This window comes from Phyllobates terribilis, unplaced genomic scaffold, assembly GCF_046119375.1.
Source record: "Phyllobates terribilis strain yellow unplaced genomic scaffold, ASM4611937v1 Scaffold_1043__1_contigs__length_456086, whole genome shotgun sequence".
NCBI classification, from domain to species: domain Eukaryota; kingdom Metazoa; phylum Chordata; class Amphibia; order Anura; family Dendrobatidae; genus Phyllobates; species Phyllobates terribilis.
The window spans coordinates 314605-332086 of record NW_027363803.1 but is presented as its reverse complement, the minus strand read 5'-3'; the positions used below and the strand labels follow the sequence as shown (position 1 = coordinate 332086).

General features: G+C 47.9%; 1 pseudogene; it reads left to right on the top strand.

Moving 5' to 3' along the window:
* The window catches only part of LOC141242496 (dynein axonemal heavy chain 12-like), a 32746-nt pseudogene extending 15531 nt beyond the window's left edge, over positions 1 to 17215 (top strand).
* Positions 17216 to 17482: the final 267 nt, after the last annotated feature.

Sequence of the window (17482 nt, the reverse complement as noted above, 5' to 3'; positions counted from 1 at the left end):
GGAGAGTCAGGAGACCCCCATACACATCAGTGGGTAGGCCGGTCCTGCTGCAATCGTCAGGTTTAAACTATTTTAATCCAATGTGTATGGGGACTGAATCTTTACTTTAAAGCTTTGCTTTTCTATTTTCTTACAGACACTAATACAAATGGCGCCTGACCCAATACTTTAATGACATTTTTATCATATTGTGCATTTTCGCTTTAGCTTTTTCTTCCTGTCCAACGACGAAATGCTAGAAATTCTCTCTGAGACTAAAGATCCTCTGCGGGTCCAACCACATCTAAAGAAGGGCTTTGAAGGCATCGCAAAGCTGGAGTTCCTTCCTAACCTGGACATCAAAGCCATGTACAGCACCGAGGGGGAACGCGTAGAGCTCATCCAGACCATCTCCACCTCCGAGGCTCGGGGGGCCGTGGAGAAGTGGCTCATCCAAGGGGAAGATGTCATGTTAAGGAGCGTGCATGATGTTATTGCTCGGTCACGAATGGTACGGATCTACCTACAGACCAAAAGCATTAATTGGAACTAATCTAGTACTTTTATATTTGTATAAGATTATTTGGCGGCAGTGAATGATTTGTGGATGATGTATCTCTTGCTATAGAGCCAGGTAGCAGATCTTCTACCTGCAATCGGTAGAAATGAATTTGCTAGATAATACTAGTAAGGTTGTCCCTCTCTAAAATGCTTCTGTCAACGTAATTTAACTTTGTTTTTTAAAAGGCATACCCCGAGACTGCAAGAAAAGACTGGGTGAGGGAATGGCCGGGACAGGTCGTGCTCTGTGTGTCTCAGATGTTCTGGACAAGTGAAGTGCATGAAGCTATCGGCAGTGGCCCAGAGGTACGGCATAAGCTCCTTTACTGATCAAGGTTGCTTCACTAGAAACAGTCATGGCCGGAAGTGTTGGCACCCTTGAAGTATTTTTCCATAAAATTATTGCAATTGCATGTGTATTTTTTGTTATACACATGTTTATTTCCTTTGTGTATATTGGAACAACACAAAAAAAAACAGAGAAAAAAAGGCAAATTGGATAAAATTTCACACAAAACCCCAAAAATGGGCCGGACAAAATTGTTGGCATCTTTCCAAAATTGTGGGTAAACAATTTTGTTTCAAGCATGTGATGCTCGTTCAAACTCACCTGTGGCAAGTAAAAGGTGTGGGCAATATGAAAATCACACCTGAAACCCGATACAAAGGGGAAAAGTTGACTCAATCTTTGCGTTGTTACGTGCCACACTAAGTAGGGAGAACAGAAAGAGGAAAAGAGAACTGTCTGAGGACTTGAGAACCAAAATTGTTGACCAATATCTTCTTTTTGTGTTGTTCCAATACACACAAATTAAATAAACATGTGAACAACAAAACACGTGTAATTGTAATAATTTTCTGGGAGAAATACATATATATACATTCATAGACAGACTTCAGGTGTTCTCCTGCTAATAGACTGTCATACCCAGGGACGCAGCTTATAGGAGTTTCCAGGGGCGGATATACCATTGGTGCAACAGAGGTAAGGGGACCCACATTCACATCAAAAGATGCAAGTAGCTTCTTTCACAGTACGTTATTAGACTGCAAAGAGTCCATGTACTGTTCTTGCCCAGGGGTCTTCTCCTGGGGGTTGCAGTTGTACAGCGGCTCAATATCTTGAAGGTACCCAAAAGGCTCCATAGTATTGTTGGGATTTTGCATTGATTCATGCATCTTGTCTAGAGATGAGCAACTAAATTTGCAGGACCTTGGTCTAAGAGAGCAGGTTAGTAGTCTGTGGCTGTTGGATGGGAGCCTTGCTAACCGCCTCTTTCATGCCGGCATCCCTGGCTCCTCTTTTGATTAGCCGGCCAGGCGTGATGTCATTTGTGCCTCACACCACAACTATGACATCGACATCAAAAGAGGAGCCGGAGATGCCGGTTCACGGGGCTCCGGTCCTGCGGCCGTAGAATACTGACCCGACTGTTGGACCAGAGTCCTGCAAATCCATTCGCTCATCTCTACTCTCGTCATATCTACCAATAAGGGAAGACATTGTATGGGATTTCCCATAATACCAGCATAAAATGAATCCATCTGCATTGAGTTTTCCATGCTGTTTGTGGCAGGGTTTTATAGAGGTACATCTGGGTATTTGGAGCTCTGGGTTCAATCCAGATCTCCAACTTCTATAAAGATATGTTGTAAAATTGTTGTGTACATTAAAAAGTGCCTGCATATTGTGGAGTTCTCAATCTAGTCTGCAGCTTATAATCTGTATAGATTTCAGCCCCCTTGCAATATGTATGTTCTATGAATGTTTCTGCAGATGATTTCACCGTTACATCCTTCTTGTAGGGCCTGAAAAACTCCTATGATAATCTGCAGCTCCAGCTAAATGATATTGTGGAGCTTGTGCGAGGAGGCAAATTGTCCCAGCAGACTCGCAGCACATTGGGGGCTCTCGTCACCATAGAGGGGCACGCTCGTGACGTGGGCATGGAAATGATCCAAACAGGTTTGTGCAAACATCATGGCTGGCACCAAACTTTCCAATACCATGTTCTATTTATTATACACTACATGGAGAAAGGTATTGTGCCCCCTCCACATTACACCTACAGGGGCTTTTATGGCCTCCTATTCTAAATCCATATACAGGATGTTAATATGGAGTCCGTCCCTCTACAGATATCACAGCTCAATATGCAGAGCACCTTCATACATTTCACCCCATTCCTATCTTCTTTCCATATCTATGTTATATTCCCCCCTCTTTTCTTTGAGTTTTCATAGGACACAATTGATCTGGTCACAGTAAAGCAATCTTGGGGTGTACTTACAATGACGTCTATGGGGCAGTAGTCATTTCTGCATATTGAGATGGTGGTCACTATATAGGAATGTTTTGGCATCTGTATGTGTCGGCGTCCCCTGTATATGACTCATTGCCACAATTGATATTCTTTATAGTCAGTGTTTTGGATGGCCTAGGTGCGGTGTGTAATATTTTCTATCAATGGTGTGTGTGCCCTCCTCTGTGCAGTGTCCTTCCATAACCATGGATGTACTAATAAAGGGTTTTTATGTCAATTCCTTTAATGACCTTTTGTTCGGTTTCTTTGTAGGTATTATGTAATTCTCCGAATGGTCAGCCATTCTAAGCCTGAGCAGACATATGGCAATGTAATTGATGTGTGACTGACATTGTTCTTCCCTATGTTGCGGTGACATATTTATGCTGCCATTGTCCAGTATTTGTTATAATTAATCATCCTAAAGGTGTTTAGTGGGGTTGAGGTTGAGAACGTGTGTGAAACAGTTCTGCTCTTCTATTCCCTTAGGGTTGGAAGCTACAATTGTTTAAAATGTCTTGTGCTGACGCATTAAGATATCTTTTCACTGGAACTAAGGGGCCTAGACCAACCCCTAAAAACAAGGCCATACCCCCACCAGCAAACTGTACAGCGGGCACAATGCAGTTAATAGGGTAACGTTCTCCTGGCATTCACCAAATCCAGACTCGTCCATCAGATGCCAGATAGAGAAGTGTGATCCGTCACTGCACAGAACAGGTCTCCTCCAGAGTCCTGTGGTGGCGGCTTCACACCACTCCATCTGACGCTCGGCATCGTGCTTGGTGATGTAAGGCTGCATGCAGCTGCTCGGCCATAAAGCTCCTGGCGGGGACGCAGTGTTTGTGGTGATGTTGTTACCAATGGAGTCAGGAAAGCGTTCTGCCCTCTGCTCCTCAGCACTCAGTTGCTGCAGTTCCTTCTACTCCTTAATAATATCACTCACTTGTGATGGGGGAAGATTTAGGAGGGGAGAAATTTAATATCCAGACTTGTTACGCCGGTGGCTCCTATTACAGGACCGCGCTGGTATCAGAGAGCTCTGCACCACCAGCCGTTCTGTCATATGTTAGTAACAGCACACCGCATGGGAGGGCGGATGTTATACACCGGGGGGCGTGGGGATTGATGTTATACACTGGTGGGGGGCGAGAGTCTTAATGTTATACAACAAGGCCGAGGGGCCAGATGTTATACACCGGGGCGAGGGGACGGATATTATACACCGGGGCGAGGGGACGGATATTATACACCAGGGGCGAGGGGATTGATATTATACACCAGGGGCGAGGGGATGGATATTATACACCAGGGGCGAGGGGACGGATATTATACACCGGGGCGAGGGGACGGATATTATACACCAGGGGCGAGGGGATGGATATTATACACCGTGGGCGAGGGGATGGTTGTTATACACTGGGAGCGAGGGGATGGATATTATACACCGGGGGGCGAGAGGCCGGATGTTATACACCAGAGGGAGGGAGCGAGGGTACAGATGTTATACACCGGGGCTGGGGGCCGGATGTTATACCCTGGGGGTCGGATGTTATGCAAAGGAGGGCTTGGGGTTGGATGTTATACAGTGGGGTTGAGGGGATGGATTTTATACACTGGCGGGGGGGCGAGGGGACGGATGTTATACTAAACTAGGGGCGAGGGGCGGATGTTATACACCGGGGGAGGCGAGAGGCCGGATTTTATAAACTGGGGGCTGAGAGTCCGGATGTTATACACCGTGGGCAATGGGACTAAATGAAAAAAGCAGAATTCGGTGACTAGGAGTTTTGTCCTATAATGTATGTGCATTTGCCTTCCCTTTAGAAACTCTCCCTTGTGATTCTGCAGTGTCTTAGAGGTTGACTATCTTTTCCTACATTGCTCAGGAGTTTCTCATGAAACAGACTTCCAGTGGCTTGCCCAACTCCGCTATTACTGGGAGAATGAGAATGCGAGAGTGCGAATCATCAACTGCAATGTGAAGTCCGCCTATGAGTACCTGGGCAGCTCCCCACGCCTGGTCATCACTCCGCTCACTGACAGATGCTAGCGGACTCTGCTATGATGTGATGGGTTATGCTCAGAAATCTTTTTGACTTTTGTATGATGCATGAAACTTATTAGAAAGTTTATTGATATTTCATACCAGTTCTTTCATGTTTCATTGGTAGATCGGTGCTTTTTATCTAAATCTTGGTGGAGCTCCAGAAGGTCCGGCCGGCACAGGAAAAACTGAGACCACCAAAGATTTGGCCAAGGCGCTGGCCGTGCAGTGTGTGGTCTTTAACTGCTCTGATGGTTTGGACTACATAGCAATGTCAAAGGTACATACAATGTTAAGCTGCTCCATTGCAGATAATAAACTGACTCCAACCGATGTTCTGCTGACATGTTTTGATTATATAGTACAGACCAAAAGTTTGGACACACCTTCTCATTTAAAGATTTTTCTGTATTTTCATGACTATGAAAATTGTACATTCGCACTGAAGGCATCAAAACTATGAATTAACACATGTGGAATTATATACTTAACAAAAAAGTGTGAAACAACTGAAAATATGTCTTATATTCTTGGTTCTTAAAAGTCGCAGGTTAACAGCAGCTCAGATTATAGACCAGGTCAATGCCACACAGAGTTCTAGCAGCAGACACATCTCTACAACAACTGTTAAGAGGAGACTTTGTGCAGCAGGCCTTCATGGTAAAATAGCTGCTAGGAAACCACTGCTAAGGACAGGCAACAAGCAGAATAGACTTGTTTGGGCTAAAGAACACAAAGAATGGACATTAGACCAGTGGAAATCTGTGCTTTGGTCTGATTAGTCCAAATTTGAGATCTTTGGTTCCAACCACCGTGTCTTTGTGAGACACAGAAAAGGTGAACGGATGGACTCTACATGCCTGGTTCCCACCGTGAAGCATGGAGGAGGAGGTGTGATGGTGTGGGGGTGCTTTGCTGGTGACACTGTTGGTGATTTATTCAAAATTGAAGGCATATTGAACCAGCATGGCTACCACAGCATCTTGCAGCGGCATGCTATTCCATCCGGTCTGCGTTTAGTTGGACCATCATTTATTTTTCAAAAGGACAATGACCCCAACACACCTCCAGGCTGTGTAAGGGCTATTTGACCAAGAAGGAGAGTGATGGGGTGCTACGCCAGATGACCTGGCCTCCACAGTCACCAGACCTGAACCCAATCGAGATGGTTTGGGTTGAGCTGGACCGCAGAGTGAAGGCAAAAGGGCCAACAAGTGCTAAGCATCTCTGGGAACTCCTTCAAGATTGTTGGAAGACCATTTCCGGTGACTACCCCTTGAAGCTCATCAAGAGAATGCCAAGAGTGTGCAAAGCAGTCATCAAAGCAAAAGGTGGCTACTTTGAAGAACCTAGAATATAAGACATATTTTCAGTTGTTTCACACTTTTTTGTTAAGTATATAATCCCACATGTGTTAATTCATAGTTTGATGCCTTCAGTGTGAATGTACAATTTTCATAGTCATGAAAATACAGAAAATCTTTAAATGAGAAGGTGTGTCCAAACTTTTGGTCTGTACTGTATATACTTTTTTTTAGTTTTTCCAAGGGCTGGCATCATCGGGAGCATGGGCGTGTTTTGATGAGTTTAACCGTATTGAGCTGGAGGTGTTGTCCGTGGTGGCCCAACAGATTCTCCGCATCCAGAGAGCCATCCAGATGAAGATGGACATGTTCAACTTCGAAGGAACAGAACTGAAGTTTAACCCAAATTGCTTCGTAGCCATTACCATGAATCCTGGCTCCGCGGGACGTTCTGAGCTGCCGGATAACCTCAAGGTAAAGAGTCCCAGTGCCTTGCATCGGGTCCTTCCACAACATTTCCATAGGATTAAGCTCAGGACTATGACTCGGCCATTCCAAAACTTTATGTTTATTCAACCATTCTTTTGTAGAACGACTTGTGTCTTTGGGCCATTGTCTTGCTGCATGACCCACGTTTTCTTGAGATTCAGTACATGAACTGATATCTTGATATTTTCCTTTAGCATTTGCTGATAGATTTTAGAATTCATTGTTCCATCAATGATGGCAGCCGTCCTTGGCCAAGTGCAGCAAAACAGGCCCAAAGCATGTTACGATTACCATCTTTGTGTTTCATAGATGATAGGAGGTTCTTATGCTGTAATGCAGTATTTTCTTTCTGCAAACATATAGCTTCTCACTTAAAATCTCTATCTTGGCCTCATCCTTCCACAAAGCATTATTCCAGTTACCTATTGATGTGCCCAGGTGAGTTTTAGCAGTGACATTTTAAATCGCATTGCCTTTCTCCTTGCAATCCTGCCATGCTCGCCATTGTTGTTCATTGTCCTTCTGATGGTGGACTCATGAACAATTACATTAGCTAATCTGAGGAGAGGCCTTTAGTTGCTTAGAGGTTACCTTGAGTTCCTTTGTGACCTCACAGACTGATGTAGCTTTAAGTCAAATTTATGCAGTAATACAGAAATTTTTGAGGGGTTCACAAACTTTCAAGTAAATACTAGGTTTACAAAAGAAACATAAGATTTCATCAAAGGGATTATTCTCCCCCAAACCTATATGAGATTGTACATTTCCTATGTATAATCACAACACCTGATGCCCTCATTTCTGCAAGCTCCTTAATATTGATGTCCCGTTCTCATATTTTCCAAAATGGACACAGTAGAGGTGTGGAGAGAGATTTGGAAAGTGTTAAAGGAGTATTCCCATCTCCAAGATTCTATCCCAATATGTAATAGGTGTAATAATAATATTAATAGCAAATACCTCCAATTGGAAATGTAGTATAGTTCTTCTGATTAGCTATGTCGCTTAACCCATGTGCAGGGCATAGCAGTAGCTTAGGTATCCATGGTTACGACCACTAGCAAGTAACTAACTGTTACTATGAGTGCTCGTAACCATGGATACCTAAGCTACTGCAATGTCCTGCACATGGGGGTAAGCAACATAGCTAATCAGAAGAACTATACTACATTTCTAACTGGAGATATTTGCAAACATTATTATTATTACACCTATTACATATTGGGACAGGATCTTGGAGATGGGAATACCCCTTTAACCACACTTTGACTGACTTTCCTCTGATGTGGAATAGACACATCACTTTTAGGTCTGGGGTGGAGGATAGTGTAAATGGACATAATGGGTTCCCCGGCTCTATGCCTAGTTTACAGTAATTTAGTTTCATTTGTTGACTGACCCATCTGGTTTGCGCATTTCAGGCTCTTTTCCGGACTGTAGCAATGATGGTCCCCAACTATGCTCTGATTGCGGAGATCTGCCTTTATTCTTACGGTTTTCTGCACGCTAAACCTCTCTCGGTGAAGATGGTAATGACTTACCGGCTGTGCTCGGAGCCGCTCTCGTCCCAGTTCCATTATGATTATGGGATGCGTGCAGTAAAGGCTGTGCTGATCGCTGCTGGCAATCTGAAGCTGAAATTCCCCCATGAAAATGAAGAGATTCTTGTAAGTTCTGAACTGTTGGTCGCTTTACATCTCGTATAGGACAGCATTACCATCTTACCGAGAAGCATTTGGATCACAAAAATTACAGCTGTATGATTTTATAGTAGCAGACAGAGACTTGCAAATAATTTCTGTACATTGCTGTTCCTGGCTTGTTAGATCTCATCTGTGCAAAAATGTCAAAACTATAGTTGTTAAACACGTAGCTTGTTCATCTTATGGGACAGTTTTGATTTTTAACTTAAACACATGTATTTTAGGCTAAAAATCATTTTAACAATTGGGTTTTATTAAAAATGTTGCATCGCTTGGCTTTCACCGGCTTTTTGATTCCCTGCACATTCAATTTTGATGAGGTCTGTGGTCATAAATAAACTGAGAGGAGCTCAGAAAAAGACAGATAAAACATTTACAAACTCCCCGTCAGCCAGCAAAAACGAGTTCACTGACAGTATCTCACTTAACTCATTCTGCAGCCGGCAATTAACAGTAACACAGAGGCCACATGTATTCCCTATGGAAAAACAATTCTGCAGCATATTTTAGTGCAACTCAGCAGCGTTCCATTCCTCTTTTATCATTCCTGGAAATGTAGGAATTAATTGAAATCTGTCAATAACGAGTACCCTACACAGTCTGACAATGTCACCACTGTTTGGGCACAGTCAGATTGTATAGGGTTGTCCCCTATATAGATTATATATACATTATATATCATTTACACATACATTTCCAGGAGGTATAACAGAGGGACGATACAATGTAGAGTTTTAGGAAAAGAGGTTTCATCCTTATTTTTTGGAGAATACTATTCTTTACTAATACAGACATACCACAAGAACTGACGGCTCCTTTGTAATGGGGTTCCTCACTTTTAATATTGTTTCATGTCATATTGTATATGAATTATTTTATCATTTAATCCTTTTTCATTCTATTTAGCTCTTGCGGTCAATTAAGGATGTAAACGAACCCAAATTTTTGTCTCATGATATTCCTCTGTTCAATGGGATTACCAGCGACCTGTTCCCTGGCATTCAACTTCCGAAAGCCGACTATAAGGTATTAAAATATAATAGTGTCTTAAAGGGGTTTTCCAAGACTTAAAGAGGACTTGTCCCTCGCCATAAATATGTAAATGCCGCTGTTCTCCTGACTCCGGCATTGTTTTTCTTTTCTTCCTGCTCCTCTCCGTTCCTGACATCTGTCACTCTCCTCTAGCCCTTTAAGCTAACTGGGCAAGGCCTTCCTGAAGACTCCCACAGAGAGGACTTGATGACCACGCCCAATTGGCTATTAAAAATTATGAACTAGATTTCTATAAAGAGGCTATATCTCAGGAATGGAGAGGTGCAGGAGCAAAAGAAAAACAACACTGGATTCAGGAGAACAGCAGCATTTACACCAGGTAATAAAATTGCATATTAATGGCAAGTGATAGGTCCTATATAGCTGGCCAGCTATCATTTGGATGACAGTTATCTTTCCCGGCTCCCCCATATTCAGGAATGCTCGCTCCTGTTTTCTCTATGACAGAGTCGCTGCCAGAATCTTATGGCAGCTGCTAATTTCAGGGTCAGAAAGTAAGGATTGGGTGATTAAATTCCAACCGCCCGATTTTTATGTCCCCCAACATAATCTGTCATGAGGCCCCCATACACAGTAGATGGTAGACCAATCCCATTGAAATCACCCGATCCTGATCCACTGCTTTGGAATTGGGTTACATGACCTTGTCACTCATCGTCCGGTCCCATTAGTGCAACCTGGGCAGCTGCACAGGGGCACCAGAGGTAAGGGGGCTCACTTATACCTCCAATGCAGGATGATCTGATGTAGAAAAAAAAATGGTTAAAACATCTGTGAGTGATTTATCGCTAGTTTAGTTGTAGGTTATGGAGACATTTTTTTTTAGATGAATGAATCGATTCGCAGGAGACTGATCCAATGGCCAGGTGTCATGGGTGCGTCAGATGTGACAGACAGTCGCGCTGCAGTTGGTTGCAGGAGATCCCTTCGTTTGGCATTACAGACATCTTCTTAGCGGTCTCACTGTAGGACCCAGCGGCTACCTCCCTCCTGCTGTAATTGACAATCAGGCCTGGGTGTTTAAATACTTCCTGGTTGCTACACAGAGGTGCCAGTGATATTCACATGTCCCCTTGTGAAGGCTTGGAGCAAGTGCAGTTCTTACTTCCTCTCTGGTGCTAAGAGGATGTGTGTGCCATCTCTCTGAAGTCGACTCAAGCTAAGCTACTTCCCCTGTGTCTGTCTCCCCTTGCTGTCTTTAGTTGTCAGTGGGAATCGACTAGTGCTCACCCCCCCTTCCCTATCCAGGGCCAAGCGCTAAGGAAATATGACGCGCCCCCTGGGCCATATTCTTTAGGGGAATACCCGGAGCCGGATCAGATGGGAGTTGTAGTCTTCCGAGTGGCTATGACCCGGTCCGTGCCCAGGGTGTCAAACTCAGTTGTATGTGGCAGTCCTACAGATGTTATTAAGTTCTTAATGTCGACTACGCCACCCGTTGTATTGCGGTCACTATGGCCGCCGCTGCAGCAGGGTCCGCTGAGGCTGATGGTGTTGGTGCAGCTTTTGATAGTATAACCCCCAACGGGTGGGGTATAGCCTCAGGGGGTCAGGTGCAGAGAATGGGGGTTGTGGTGGTGCTGCATAGATGTTAAATGAAGACAGAGTCGGGTTGTGCAGTTTAGGGTATTTACTCACTGCTGATGTTCCGGTCACTCCAGCTTCAAGTGACCACCCGAGCCGTGCTGCGTCCACCAGGTCCTGGATTCAGCAAACCCCCAAACAGGTCCGGAGCGTGACCCTGAGCTCTCCTTCTGTCCTTTCCTCTGGCCGTCCCCACTAGTGATCCACCTAGGTCCAGCTCCCTCGGGCCTTCTGTTGGGACACCCTTGGCCTTGGGTTCCCTGACCCTCCACGTGGTATGCCTTCGGGGTGGATGTGGTGGGTGGCCGTGGCAGACGCTGCCCACGGCCTCCGGTCTCTGGCTAGGGTGTGCTTTTGCCCCCACCAGTTTGGGATCCGGTACCCTATTGCCGACTCTTCACCCGGGGATTGAATTTGGGTTCTCAGAGTCCTCTCTTTGTCCCCTCTGGGTCTTTCCTTCTCTGCTCCACTCTCTCTCTCTGCAGGCTCATCTGGACCTCTGCTTCTACTGACTCTGACAGACTGACCCTGTTCTTTTATGGTGCCCACCTTATATACACCCTCTATGTGTGAGCTCAGGTGACCAGCACCCAATGAGCTCCTATCTTTACCCAGGCTGCTCCCCCTATCTTCCCCTACACTACTTGGGATGTTCCACCCCCCTCCCACTCCAGCCAGGAACAGACTCGGTCGTACCTGCACATTTCTAAGTGGGAGTACCGTCGGTCTGCTCCTCGGAAATGGGATGTGTGTAGTGCATGCAGCCTACCGAGCTCAGGTCCACACTCCATCCTTACCCGGGAGTGGAATATCACACCTCTGGGTTGAGGTGCAATACCCCTGTAGCAGCCGAATCCTCAGGGTGCTACATTCCCCCCTGGTAAATCACAGCACGTCCTCGGGCTGTAAGAACAAAACACCACAAAACATACAAATTTTTGCATAAACATATAAAACATATAAAACAACATATATTAGCAGCATCATAAAACTTTTCATATAAAACATTCTCGTCGCCTCTGGCTCCTCCTCCGGTCACTGTGCAACGTGTGACCGGGTAAAGTGCGACAGTCTTTTCTTGAAAAATGGTTTTCCTATAAAACCGGTAGGGGGCGCTTTAGGAAGCGCAACTATATACAAAAGGGGTAGTTGCCGCTCTCAGTCCTCGGCCAGGTATTAGGGAGGAATGACCGCTCTCAGTCCTCGGTCAGTGGGATTTAAGGGTTAAACGGGTAAACAGTTCACACTTGCTGGTCCCAACGGGGACTATATTAGCAACAACGGTTCACTGTGCCCCGACGGGCAACTATATACAGCTTCTACTCCGCTGTACTCAACGACGACGTCCTCCTGCTCTTTCTTTGTGATTCACTTTAGCTTCAGACCCGTCCGGGTCCTCTTGCTCTTCCTCCTCACACCGCAGCTCTTCCTCCGTCAGGCGATGCACATGGAGGGCGTAGGGTCCTTTGGCACACTTGTGCCGGGTGAAGGTGACCTCGTCCCCGATGTAAAGGTCACGACCCCTGTGTCCCTCCGGTAGGTGGGACTCAACGTCTCTCCTGGTCACGAAGACGTCGCCTAGGGTGCGGTGGTCTCGGATGAAGCCCCACCCATGCTGCATGTTAAACTTTATCACAGTCCCGGTGGTGCGGGGACTATGCGCTGCACGGGGGTCTCTCCTGGCCCGGCTCTTCTGCTCCGCGCTCCTTATTTGAGCTTGCTGTTCCCGGACCCGCCTCTCTCTCCGCTCCCTCTCAAAGACCTCGAGCTGTTGGCGGCAGCACTCAGCACGCTCCGCTGCAGCTGCCCGAGTCTCCTGAGTGAACCCCATGAGGTCTTCTCCGGTGGGGTCCCACTCAAACTGGGTCTCTTCTAGCGGGGGCGAGATCCTCTTTACGGGCTTTGGAGCCGGGATCAAGGGTGCACACATGGCCCCAGCCTTCCTCTGCCGTTCCAGTTCATGATATTCCTGGGGCCAGATGAAAGGCTGCCCATCCGGGCACGTGTGTTGGGTAAACAGGTCCTCTCCCAGATGCGGCACTTTTGGTCTTATGGGCGCGGTGGTGTTAGCGCCCGGGTTGCCCGGGCCTTGCGGCCAGGCCTGGGGTATCTGGAAGGTGAAGGGCACCGTAAGGACGGCGGCGCCCTGGGCTACTTGGCCCTGCGACCAGGCCGGTGGCTCCGCGGAGGTAGGGGGCGCTGTTGGTATTGCGGCGCCCGGGGGTACTAGGCCTTGCGACCAGGCTGGTGGTACTTCCTGCTTGGTCACGCTCGGGGTCGAGGCGTGTGACGTCACAGGGGTCTCGGCTCCCGTTTGAGGCCTAGTCTGCGGCGGTGACGTTGCAGCGACGGGCACGGCAGGATAGACTTCGGGCTCTGCGACGGGGAGCTGGGGCAGGTACACGGTTTCCCGGTTTGGGGTATAGACGTCCCCTTTACCTGCCTCCACTCGTTCGGCTCCCTTCTCGGCGCCGTCTCCGGCCTTCAGTCCTCCCGCGCCATCCTCAGAGGCGGTCTGCGCACACTCCCGGTCTCGGGGGAGCTGTGCTAGGACCTCCACTAGGCCTAGTGGGGTCGTTGTTTCCAGCAGGCTCCTGACCAACGGGTCGGTGCTGCTCTGCTCTCCTACAGTTGTCTCCAGCAGGCTCCTGGCCAGCGGGCCGGTGCTGCTCTGCTCTCCCTCCTCTGTTTCTAGCAGGCTCCTGGCCAACGGGCCGGTGCTGCTCTGCTTTCTCGCCATCTCCGGGTAAGCTCCTCCGATACTCTTCTCCAGGCTTCTTGCCTCCGGGTGCGCTCGCTCCAGACTCCTCCAAGCGACACCCATCTTTTCTCTCTTCTTCTCAGTCCTCCCACTTCGAGGGCGGTCCCGGGGCCACTTGGTGATTGTCAGCTCCAGGGGCAGTTCTTTCACGCTGACAGACACCTCTAGCATCACAGTCTCTGTTGGTGGGGGCGGTTTCCACTTTTGGCGCCATTTTCGGTCCTGGCCCACGATGGGAGGTGGCCTCTTGCCACCCTCTGGCACGCCCATAATGGCGTCCGCTCTGACAAGGCGGGAAACCTTTGGAAATGGCGGGAATCGTCTCCCAGTGGCGGGAAACTCTGCAGATGGCGGGAAAAAGCTGTTAATGGCGGACAACCGGCGGGAATCGACCTGTGATGGAGTCCGATGGCGGGGACCCTCCGGAACCGGCAGGAGACTTCTTTTTGAGGTAAACTCGTTCTTTTCTTCAGGCACGCAGTACCCGGTTGTTGCGGGCACGTAATCCTGCCGACTACGCCAAAGTTGACGCGCCCCCTGGGCCATATTCTTTAGGGGAATACCCGGAGCCGGATCAGATGGGAGTTGTAGTCTTCCGAGTGGCTATGACCCGGTCCGTGCCCAGGGTGTCAAACTCAGTTGTATGTGGCAGTCCTACAGATGTTATTAAGTTCTTAATGTCGACTACGCCACCCGTTGTATTGCGGTCACTATGGCCGCCGCTGCAGCAGGGTCCGCTGAGGCTGATGGTGTTGGTGCAGCTTTTGATAGTATAACCCCCAACGGGTGGGGTATAGCCTCAGGGGGTCAGGTGCAGAGAATGGGGGTTGTGGTGGTGCAGCATAGATGTTAAATGAAGACAGAGTCGGGTTGTGCAGTTTAGGGTATTTACTCACTGCTGATGTTCCGGTCACTCCAGCTTCAAGTGACCACCCGAGCCGTGCTGCGTCCACCAGGTCCTGGATTCAGCAAACCCCCAAACAAGTCCGGAGCGTGACCCTGAGCTCTCCTTCTGTCCTTTCCTCTGGCCGTCCCCACTAGTGATCCACCTAGGTCCAGCTCCCTCGGGCCTTCTGTTGGGACACCCTTGGCCTTGGGTTCCCTGACCCTCCACGTGGTATGCCTTCGGGGTGGATGTGGTGGGTGGCCGTGGCAGACGCTGCCCACGGCCTCCGGTCTCTGGCTAGGGTGTGCTTTTGCCCCCACCAGTTTGGGATCCGGTACCCTATTGCCGACTCTTCACCCGGGGATTGAATTTGGGTTCTCAGAGTCCTCTCTTTGTCCCCTCTGGGTCTTTCCTTCTCTGCTCCACTCTCTCTCTCTGCAGGCTCATCTGGACCTCTGCTTCTACTGACTCTGACAGACTGACCCTGTTCTTTTATGGTGCCCACCTTATATACACCCTCTATGTGTGAGCTCAGGTGACCAGCACCCAATGAGCTCCTATCTTTACCCAGGCTGCTCCCCCTATCTGCCCCTACACTACTTGGGATGTTCCACCCCCCTCCCACTCCAGCCAGGAACAGACTCGGTCGTACCTGCACATTTCTAAGTGGGAGTACCGTCGGTCTGCTCCTCGGAAATGGGATGTGTGTAGTGCATGCAGCCTACCGAGCTCAGGTCCACACTCCATCCTTACCCGGGAGTGGAATATCACACCTCTGGGTTGAGGTGCAATACCCCTGTAGCAGCCGAATCCTCAGGGTGCTACAAATACAGGGATAGGTTCCTGTGCGGCAATTGGTGAGGAACCAATATAGAGTCAGTAGGGGAGACAGGGTGATTGCAAATCATACTAGGAGGTCTCCATTTCCCCCTTTCCCTAGTGTCTGGGCTCCCTTCCCCTCATCCCTTTGTGTCGTACTTTGTCTTTCCTACACTGTGCGTGACATCAGGTCAGTGGTGGGAACTGAATGAGACCCCTGAGAGACACCTTATTTCTTCCTGCCCCCCGGCTCTTCTTCAGATTAGCCGGCCTGGCATGACGTTATGGTTGCAGCATGATGTACACCAGGCCATATAATCAGAAGAGGAGTCGGGGATGCCGGCAGCTAAGAGGCGGCTCTCAGGGGTCCTGTCCAGCGGCCACAGAATACTGATCTGGGTCCTGAAAATGTATTCTCCCACCTCTAATTGGATCCACTGTAAACAGACTGATGAAATATTTTACCTTCCTTTTGCTCAGGGTTTACTGGAATGCGCACAGGAGAGCTGTGCTGGACACAACATCCAGCCCGAGAAGGTCTTCCTGGAGGAAACGATCCAGACGTATGAGATGATGATTGTCAGACACGGGTAAGCTGTAACTACAGAAGTCCATGGGACGGGGGATTTATTCTTCGCTGTTTCCATTTTATACAATGGACCATGCTGCATTTTGTTTATCCCGTACAGTTTTATGTTGGTTGGAGAGCCGTTCTCTGGAAAAACGAAGGTCCTCCACGTCCTCGCTGATACGCTGTCTCTTATGAATGAGCGAGGGTGCGAAGAAGAAAAAGTGATTTACCGGACAGTGAACCCTAAAGCCATCACCATGGGGCAGCTGTTCGGGCAGTTTGATCCAGTGTCACATGAGGTTCGTCTATGATTGGAATTATTGTTTATAATACTAATATCTTTGCTGAAAATGGGAAAATCTCCCCTTTTATGGCTTATGGACATGGTAGAAGGGGTTCCTTCAGAGACATAGACCCCAGCCATACATTGCCGGACAATCATTTTATTATGACTTACTCCCTGTTTGCACAAAAATTGGAAACTATTTTATTTTCCCCATCAGACATGGAAGCAACAAATTGTATTATTTATGGCAGAAATTAGCATAAGTTTGCATACTTCCAGATACATTCTGACTAGACTGTGTCTGGCCTCACTCAATACACTTGCTTTGAGTGAGGTCACGCACTTCTAGTTGGCATGTGACCGCATATATGCAAATCACTTACTTGCGGTCTCTCCCGGTGCCGGCACGTTCACATCAATAGGGGCCACGTGTAGTCAATACATGTGTATCATCAATATCATAATCCAAGGCGTTCCCTTTAATAATCCTTTCAATTGTGGGATTGTATTGGATTTTATGGGAAGAGCAATTTTATTGATGCCTCTCTTCATTTGCAGTGGACCGATGGGATAGTCGCTAATACTTTCCGGCAGTTTGCGTTATCTGAGACTCCGGAAAGAAAATGGGTTATCTTTGATGGACCTATTGATACGCTAGGGATAGAAAGTATGAACACAGTCCTAGATGATAACAAAAAGGTAACTCTCTATTTTACTTTGTGAAACTTTTTTTTTAAATTTAACCACTTCCCGACCGCCCACTGTAGATAAAAGTCCGCGCAGCCTGGGCTCTGTGCAGCGCGGACGCTTAAAAACGGTGGGTGGTCCCGCAGCACTCAGGACCCCGAGGGTCCTGCAAGCGCTGAGGGTGCGGTGCAGAGCGATAGCTCTGACAGGGAACATCATCGGGACCTGATTGGATCAGGTCCCAGTGATGTTAACCCTTTGCTGTCTTCTATATGCCACGATCTATAGTGATCGCGGCATATAGAAGACAGCAGGAGGAGAGGGGGTCGTCTACTTACCTCTCCGACGACCCCTGATACCTTCCAGGACCTGGCGTTGCTATGGCAGCTGGAGGTCACATGACCGCCTTCAGATCTGCCATATATGGTGTCCTGCCAGGCTCAGCCTGC